The sequence below is a fragment of the Acomys minous genome, assembly GCF_964271855.1.
Source record: "Acomys minous genome assembly, chromosome: 18".
Lineage (NCBI taxonomy): Eukaryota > Metazoa > Chordata > Mammalia > Rodentia > Muridae > Acomys > Acomys minous.
The window spans coordinates 21,521,529-21,529,943 of NC_140501.1; positions in this window are offsets into that span (position 1 = coordinate 21,521,529).

Here is an 8,415-nt window from a genome sequence, read left to right on the forward strand (position 1 = left end):
AAGTAAATCCCACTAACTAAGTGGTACATCAAGGATATTTTGTAAAAGTTTTTATTTCCACAGATGATTGGATTAGATGAGAGCTGTGCCCAAACTTTACTAATATATGGCTTGGGCTGAGCCTAGAGCATGTCTATCTATCTTTAGACCTAGGCCTGGAAGCTTCTAGCCTCCATGCAATCTAATCTTCAAGCCTGGACTTTGAAAGCTTCAACTTCCAGCCTCTGTCTGCTAACCTAGGCCAAGAATGTTTTCAGTCTCTGAGACTTACTGATGAATAAACTCACCCTTTCTGGTTCTTTCTGAACTCTTCCTGGGTGGTTCAACTCAGGCATACTGGGCCAAAACTCCTGATTCAATACTAATTTAATCCTGATTGATTAAAGCTGACTGACTCAAGCTGGCTTCTCTCAGCTTCTCACTGAATTGCTATTCTTGGGAAAAATGCCACTGAACTCCACAAATTGAATTGCACCAAACTGTGCTGTACTGACTGCATGAACTCTACTATGTTCCTGCCCTTTATACTACTCCTCTCTACTTCCTCTGCGCTGCTCTTAAGTAGCCTCTCTTTCCTGTCTGTTCTTGTGAGAGTTGGGCATATCCTATCTCTGACTCTTTCTGTCAAAATTTTCTCTGATTTGTCACTTTACATAATTGTTTGGGATTCAAGTTGTGTAGTAAATTCTAGCCAGAGGGATTAAAAGTGTGTCATGTCTGTATTCCAGCCAGAGAAATTAAAAGTGTGTATTCCAGCCAGATGGATTAAGAGAGTGTCTGTATTCCAGCTGGACCACACAGACCTAGGTCTTTGGATGTGATCCCTTGCCAGAATAACCATGTTGCTGGATTAAAATTCCTCTACAATATTTGTTTAGAATTGTTTCTTTGGTCTCTTGGTGCTTTATCAGATACAAGTAGGCATTTTAATGCCTCTCCTTAGGAAAAGTAGTATAAACAATCTCAATCCTGGAAAACTCACTTGCTTTAATGAAAACTAATTGCTTTTTACAGAGACAGTGCTTTCCAATACTTACATTCTGACTCTACATGAAATTGCTTTAGGATGGTGGACTGGAATAAACAAGCCAGACCTCTTACAGAAAGAGGCACATTGGTAGGAGACTTTAATTTTTGCTCTTAGCCTTTCATCACAACAAGCGTACAAACTGTTAGCCTCTCCTTACCTGTAACACCACAAAGTGCATTGTAGCCAGCAGCGAAGTCCTCATTTCAGGCATACTTGTAGCTGGCTCCAAAATCCATCTGAGAAGCCAAGGGTAGGCTTAGCCAGTGCATAGTATTTCTTCTTACAAAACCAGCGACATGTCATCCCACAGTATTTTCTGGATTACCAAGGCCTCACAATGCACTTCTACTCTGATGGCCCAGCTTGGGCAGGGAATGGCAATGTCTAGGTTCTTCTGAAATGTAACTGAGAGATTTGGTTTTAAAGTTTGTGTCCCTGGCATATTACCGCAAGCCAACATGTTTAAAAGCTCATTCTTTACACTAAAAAACAAACAAAGAAACAAAAATTCTGTAAGATACTAAACTACAAAGTTACCATTTGAACAGCTGTACTCATTTTATAAGATTGATGTCACATTAAACTGATTCAAGAAAAATAACTTAAAAATAGGTAAGGTCACTACAACCTCTGAAATGCAAAGAAAGCATACAACTTTGCAGTTTTTAAGACACCTCCATGCTGTTGTTCCTCTTGAGCAGAGGGCCCTGGTGATAACTAAGCTGACAGTATGGCTCTCCCTCACAAGCCATGGTTTAGAGAGGATTTGCAGTGTCTGCGTGCCAAAGGAAATGTCTCCAAGTGTTTTTCATTCATAATTAAATACGTTTTTCTGGCAGCCAACTATGAAATTCACAAGATTTACATTGACTCCTTCTGTTCAGGAATAATTGTAGACTCTATCTCTGAATCATATTCTAGTCCTTTGGTTTTTATTTATGATTGCAAGAGTTGTTGAAGCATACATTTTTTTGGAATCTATGTGTTTCAAGAGCAAAACAAGGCAAATATCTAGCGTTTTTCCACCATAATAATTTACATTTATTAAAAATACATTAATATAGATATGTATGTATATAAATACATATTAAATATATTTAGCATGCATTTAAATACATTTATATCTATAAAATATACTTCCCTGGATATTAAATACAATATTTTATTAATATGTAATAAGTTATTAACTGCTTATTTAGGATAATTATCACATAAACAGATCTGCACTGGTTACATGTCATGGTTTGGCTGTGCCCGGTAAGATTTATTTGACTTTTTGTTTTGTTTGCTTATAAATGTAGATGTTAGCAAATGAGAGTTGAAGGGACCAATACCAGCACAAGACACCTGAGGACCAAGTTCTCAGCACAAAGGACATCTATTTGTGTCAGAAGGACAAAGAGCAGAGAATAAGAGATAAAGGCAGGGGATAAAGGAGAAGGGAGAAGGGAACAAACAAGAAAGAGAGTTGATGTTTACTGCATGTATTGTCCTTGGCTGGTGCCATAGTTTGAGCAGGACCCCTGGGCCCAGATCTGCCCATCATAATGTTCTTCTTGTAAGTTTCTAGGACCCTCTGGATCCTTCTATTTCCCCATTCTCCCATGCTTCTCTCATCTAGAGTCCCAATAGGATGTCCTCCCCTCTGTCCCACATTCCTGGTAAGTGAAGACTTTCATGGGACATGCCCCTTGGGCTAGTGTCCAGATATAAGTGAGTATATACCATTTGACTCTTTCTGCTTTTGGTTTAACTCACTCATTATGACCCCTACCCAGATCTAGCCAATGGACAAGACATTCTCTCCACAGTTGAGTGGAGAGTGAGGTATGACTTTCACATGAACTCGAGTGCCCCATATTTGACCACGTCCCCTGGATGGCGGGGCCTGGTGGCACTCAGAGGAAGGATAGCAGGCTACTAAGAGACTTGATACCTATGAGCATATACAGGCGGAGGAGGTCCCCCTCAGTCACAGTCATAGGGGAGGGGAATAAGGGGAAAATAGGAGGGAGGAAGGAATGGCAGGATACAAGTGATGGGATAACAATTGAGATGTAATATGGATAAATTAATAAAATAAAAGTTTAAAAAAACAAAGAGAGGGGATGGATATTTGTCCCAGAGGGACAAAGGACTGCTTTTAGATTTAGGAAAGACAGGTGGGGCCCATAGGCTAATGGCAGTTTATGAACGAAAGGGGGAAGCCCTCACCCCCTGTTAGGATGATTTGGTTTGAGCATGTTAATTAAGGAAGTCAAAAGAGGGACTTCAATCCTTTGACAGCTGGACCTTGGTAGACAGCCTCAAGAGGATGAAGTGACCTCTTGAGGGATGGATTGTCTCATTCTCAAGTGAGCCAGCAGGATAGACAACAGTGGTATAGAACGATGCAAACAAAACTGTTAACACTGGCATAGGTGCACAGCTTTATCTTTTGTGGCTTTCTAACCATAACCAGGTTTTTTTGTACATATGAAGTGGGTAATTTCTGAAGCAGGTCACAAGATTGACTAACATTATATTAAAATAATAATGCTGCTTTTCACTTCAGTTAGGAGTAGGTCCAACAGATGAGACCATTATGCTCACCAAAAGGATTGCTCAATGAAACAAGTACAGGTAGTATAGTATAATTTCAGTAGAGAAACACTGTGCTCTTTGACTGTGAACAAGAAATTTTGCTCACTCACTTTATTAGCATTCTGAAAAACAATTTAAATATTTTCCCAGATTTGTTACTAAGAAATAAAGAATAATTTAAAAGTTTAAAGTGAAAAATAGAAGATCAAAATAAATGAGATTTTGAAATAATGAAACAATTAGGACAAAAATTAAGAGCACTAGTTGCTCTTCCAAAGTACCCAGGTCACAACCATCCTTAATTCCATTTCCAAGGAATCTAACATCCTCTTCTGGCACCCTTGGGCACCAGACAGTCAAATGGTATACAGGCATATATGAAGGCAAAACACTCATACACATAAAATAAAAATAATGGAAGAGTTATATAACTCAAAAACCACATGGAAGTAATCATTGCTTAAATACTTTTAGTAATAAATATCTCTAATGGGCTTTACTCAGGGGAAAAAAAAGAATAATTGATTTATAGGCCTATGTGATGATTTTCCTCCCTAAATGTCATTCTTTCATAAATGTCTAGCATCAATTAAGAATGGAAGATTATTACCTAATTGTACTTCCTAAGGTAAGGGCTTAAGGAACTAAAACAGAAATAATGAGCATTAATACTACAAAATCAGGCACAAACACAAAATAGACTGTTTTAAAGGAGGAGATAAAACTTTATTAATACATTAACCTAAAGATGGAATTTAAGAGGAAACATTGGATTGGGTAATTAGAAGACACTTATTCTTTTAACGTTTTTATTAATTATTTATTTACTTTTAATCCGGATTGCAGCTTCCTCTCCCTCCTCTTCTCCAAGTCACTCCCTCTCCGCTTCCTCACATTCATCGCTCTTACCTTTCTCAGAAAATGGGGGTCCTCCCGTGGATGTCAACCAGTTTTGGCATATCAAGTTCCAGTAGGAGTAGGGCACAGGCATCTTCTATTGAGGCTAGACAAGGCAGCCTGGTTAGGGGAAAGGGATTCAAAGTAGGCAATGCAGTCAGGGACAGCCCCTGCTCCCACTTTAGGAGCCCCACATTCCCATCCCCATCCCTTCCTACATCCGGTCCCCACCCTCAAGCCACCCTTGATATCTAATTTCCTTGGCTCTTCCTTGTTACTTAACTTCTTCAGGTATATGTTTTCTAGCATGGTTAGCCTGTACTTTATGACTAATATCCACTTATAAATGAGTACATACCATATCTGTTTTTCTGGGTCTGGGTCACCTTACTCAGGATATATCTGGTTTCATCAATGGTTGCAGGATATTTGATCCCATTGTAAAACTTGAGATTGTGAAGTGTAAAACCCTGCTTCTCCTTTGGTGTGGTTGAGCCCTAACAGACACCTTTACTTCAAAAATTTTCTGTTTATTGTAAACAAGTGATTATGGTGTGGCTCAATAGGCCCTAGCAGGTACCTTTAATTTTAGAGTTTTCTGTACACAGGATTTAATAACATCAACCCTAGGTCAAGAGACAGAGCAAGAAACCAGATAACAAGGATTAAAGAGTAGGACGGACTTTAAGTCGAAGGGTATTTTAGACAGTGTGGATAAGAAAGGGCTTTTGATCTTTGAGATAGCAAGCTCTTTGGATTTTAGGTTTTCGGACGTTCCTCATGGCCTAAGGTAGCAAGGCATTTGGCCTTTTCCTTCTGGGACATGAGCTGAGTAGAAAGGTCAGCTGGGTGCTTTCTCTGTCTCTCTGAGCTAGCAAGTTTTCACCCCAGCTTCTGGCTCCTGAGTATTTGTAAATTTGAACAGTTAAGATTTTTATTTTTTAAAACAATAATCAATTTGCCTGAAAATTTCATGATGTAATTGTTTTAATGGCTAAGTAATATTCCATTGTATGAATATACCACATTTCTTTATCCATTTTTTGGTTGAAGGACATCTAGGTTCTGGCTCTTAGTATAGAACTGGTTAACACAATTTGAAAATAAAAGGGAAGTACCATATTTTCTAGAGTATAGATGAGAATATGAGGTAGACAGCACCATGTACTGATGAAGCACACATACCAGCAAGAAATTCCTTTAAGACAGAAGAGCCTTGGGGACTCGGATACAAAAATAAAATAAATAAATTAATAAATAAATGTACAAAGTGATTTGTAAAAGAAGCACAATAAGAAAAGCAATGGGTATGAAGGAATGGTGGAAGGACAAAGATAAAGGGTGTGGCTTTTGCAAGGAGATGGGCTAACCATTCCATGATCTGGAGGGAGGGAGCTAGGCTGAGTATAGAAATGAATGCGACTGATGGGGATTAAGATGAGGGGTTGAAAGAGGCTAGAGATCACACTTGAAGGGCCAATTTTCCTCATTAATCATCCACAGTGCAAAATGCAGAAAAATGAGGAAGATTTGGCAGGAAGCATTCCCCCATTCAAAAATCAAAATGTAATTTTCAAATACTTATATTTCTAATGATTGGGACCTAAGGTTTAAAAGACAAACTGACCATTTCAAGGAATGTATGCAACATCTGGATGAATGTATGAGGCATCTGGAGGTGCAAATTGGCCAGTTCAGAAGACTACATTAAGCCCAGTGCCACAGCCTTCACAGAGGTATCTTCTTTAAATGTAGCTCATAGAGATAATTGATTATTCACTCTTTGATTCCAAAATTGATTGTTTCAATATAATGCTTTGATCTATTCTGTGCTCATGATGCTCATCTATTCTGTGGGACACTGTAGCAAGCCAAGGTCTTGCTGGATTTTAGATGCATACTTTCATGGGATTAGAGACATGGCTTTAGGGTTAAGGGTACCTAATACTCTTCCAGAGAAACTGGGTTCACTTCCCAGCACCACATTACAGGCCTCCTTACTGTCTGTAATTCCAGTTGCAGAGGATCTGTTGCCCTCTTGCAAACAGGTAACATACATTCACACAGACACACAAACATACACATGAATCAAAGTAAAATTAAATCCTTAGAAGGAGTATACTTTTGCATTCCAAGAAAATTATTTAACACTCAAAGGAGGTTCCCAGGTTTTATTTCTATTTTGAACTTCCATTGCCCTTGATTCCTTTTGCCTTTGACCTGTGTTCTTTCATCAGATGCATTATGAACACATAATTTCCCTCTAAGTCTGTAAGTGGGCTCCGAATTATAGGCTTATCAATCCTCTTTTATACGTCTCTAGGAAAAAATAGAATTCAGTCTGAAAACATTGCCCTTGGATGCTTCAGCACAGTTATGACCTTGGAGAAAATATAGTAGCTATTGCCAAGAAATGGTATCTGTCTGTCAATGATATCTTTTAGATATTTCATATGAAAAGGAATTGAGGGTCACTTCAAACTTCATGAAGTACATCCTAATAGTCACTTAAATACCAGACTAAAAGATGGCTGGGCTAGTAATACCCTTAGGTTGAGTGATAATACATTACCAACACTGAAAATGGGGAAACAATCATGCTAGAAATATTGGCCAGGGCCTTCCAGGCAGAAAGAATAATATAACCATGTGGATTTTTATGCGTGAGATCATTTATAATGAAAAGAGCATAAAGATTTAATGTGCCTCTTATGATGAACAAAGGTAAAAGAAAATAAATAGATTCTTCTCGTCTTAAGCAATCTACTTTTGAATTTGGAATCCACAAAAATACTGCAGTAATGAGGTTGTATTTACAGGAAGCACAAAGGATGGGGCAAAGACTAAGCACCTAGTAGGAGGTCGAGCCCAGTAGGACTTCATCCATCATCTGCTACCAAGCAGGAGACAGGATACTGAACCGCATTGGCTCAGCTCTACTGATACGTCTGAGCCTGAGCCAACAATATGGGTTTCTTCATAGTAGAACTAAAATTTTAAATTTAAACATTAAAGCAAAATGAAGTTCTGCCATGATTTCTAGAGGACTGTCTTCAATCTGTCAGGAAATGGTTCTCATTTTTGTTATAAGTACAGTAATTTTCTCCCTTCTAAAATGCTGTTTCATCTTTGGTCATGATTTAAACATCCTCTCTTACAATTTGGACTGCTAGCAAAGAAAAAAAGAGAAAAGTAGTTTTTACTTGTTTGTAAACATAATCCTGTCATGTTAATATTTGTGAATTATTGATAGATAGATACTTCTTTAATTATACAGCCCTAGTTTATATATAATAATTTTATTGTTGAAGATTTAGATGTTATTTAAACCTCAAAGCACTGGAAGAGTGAGGCAAGAGAATTGCAATTCATTCTAGGCCAGCCTGAACTACGGTGTAAGACCCAAATCTAAAACAATGACTTAGCATCTAAACTTTCAGCTAAAACTTTTAATTTCATAGCCAAACTGAGTTTTAAGTATTCCACACAAGTATCCACAATTTCTTGTCCAATTTAAATTTTTCCCCACTTTATTAACGGCAAGGATTTATGAGGATCAAGGATTCCTTATAAAGCACAGCACAGGCTCCTGGGTTTGCTAACAAAGTCATTGGACCTTCAGAACAGGACAAAGCCACTTTTTGAGTATATGACTTCATGTTTTCCTAGTGATGGTGCTGTCTTTGCAAACCAATGACTGAAACTGTAACACTTTCAGGGTTCACTAACTGGCATGTGGAGAAACTCTGAACACTGGTAAGCAGTGTTTGGCCTATCAAATAGCCCCAGTCTATACTGTTGAATCCTGCAGTGACATACAGTTCTGTGGCCTAGCATGGCAGAGTCGTGCAAAGGGTCTGGCCAGACATCACTCTATCATACCATTTTAGCTGTGTGGTGGAGTA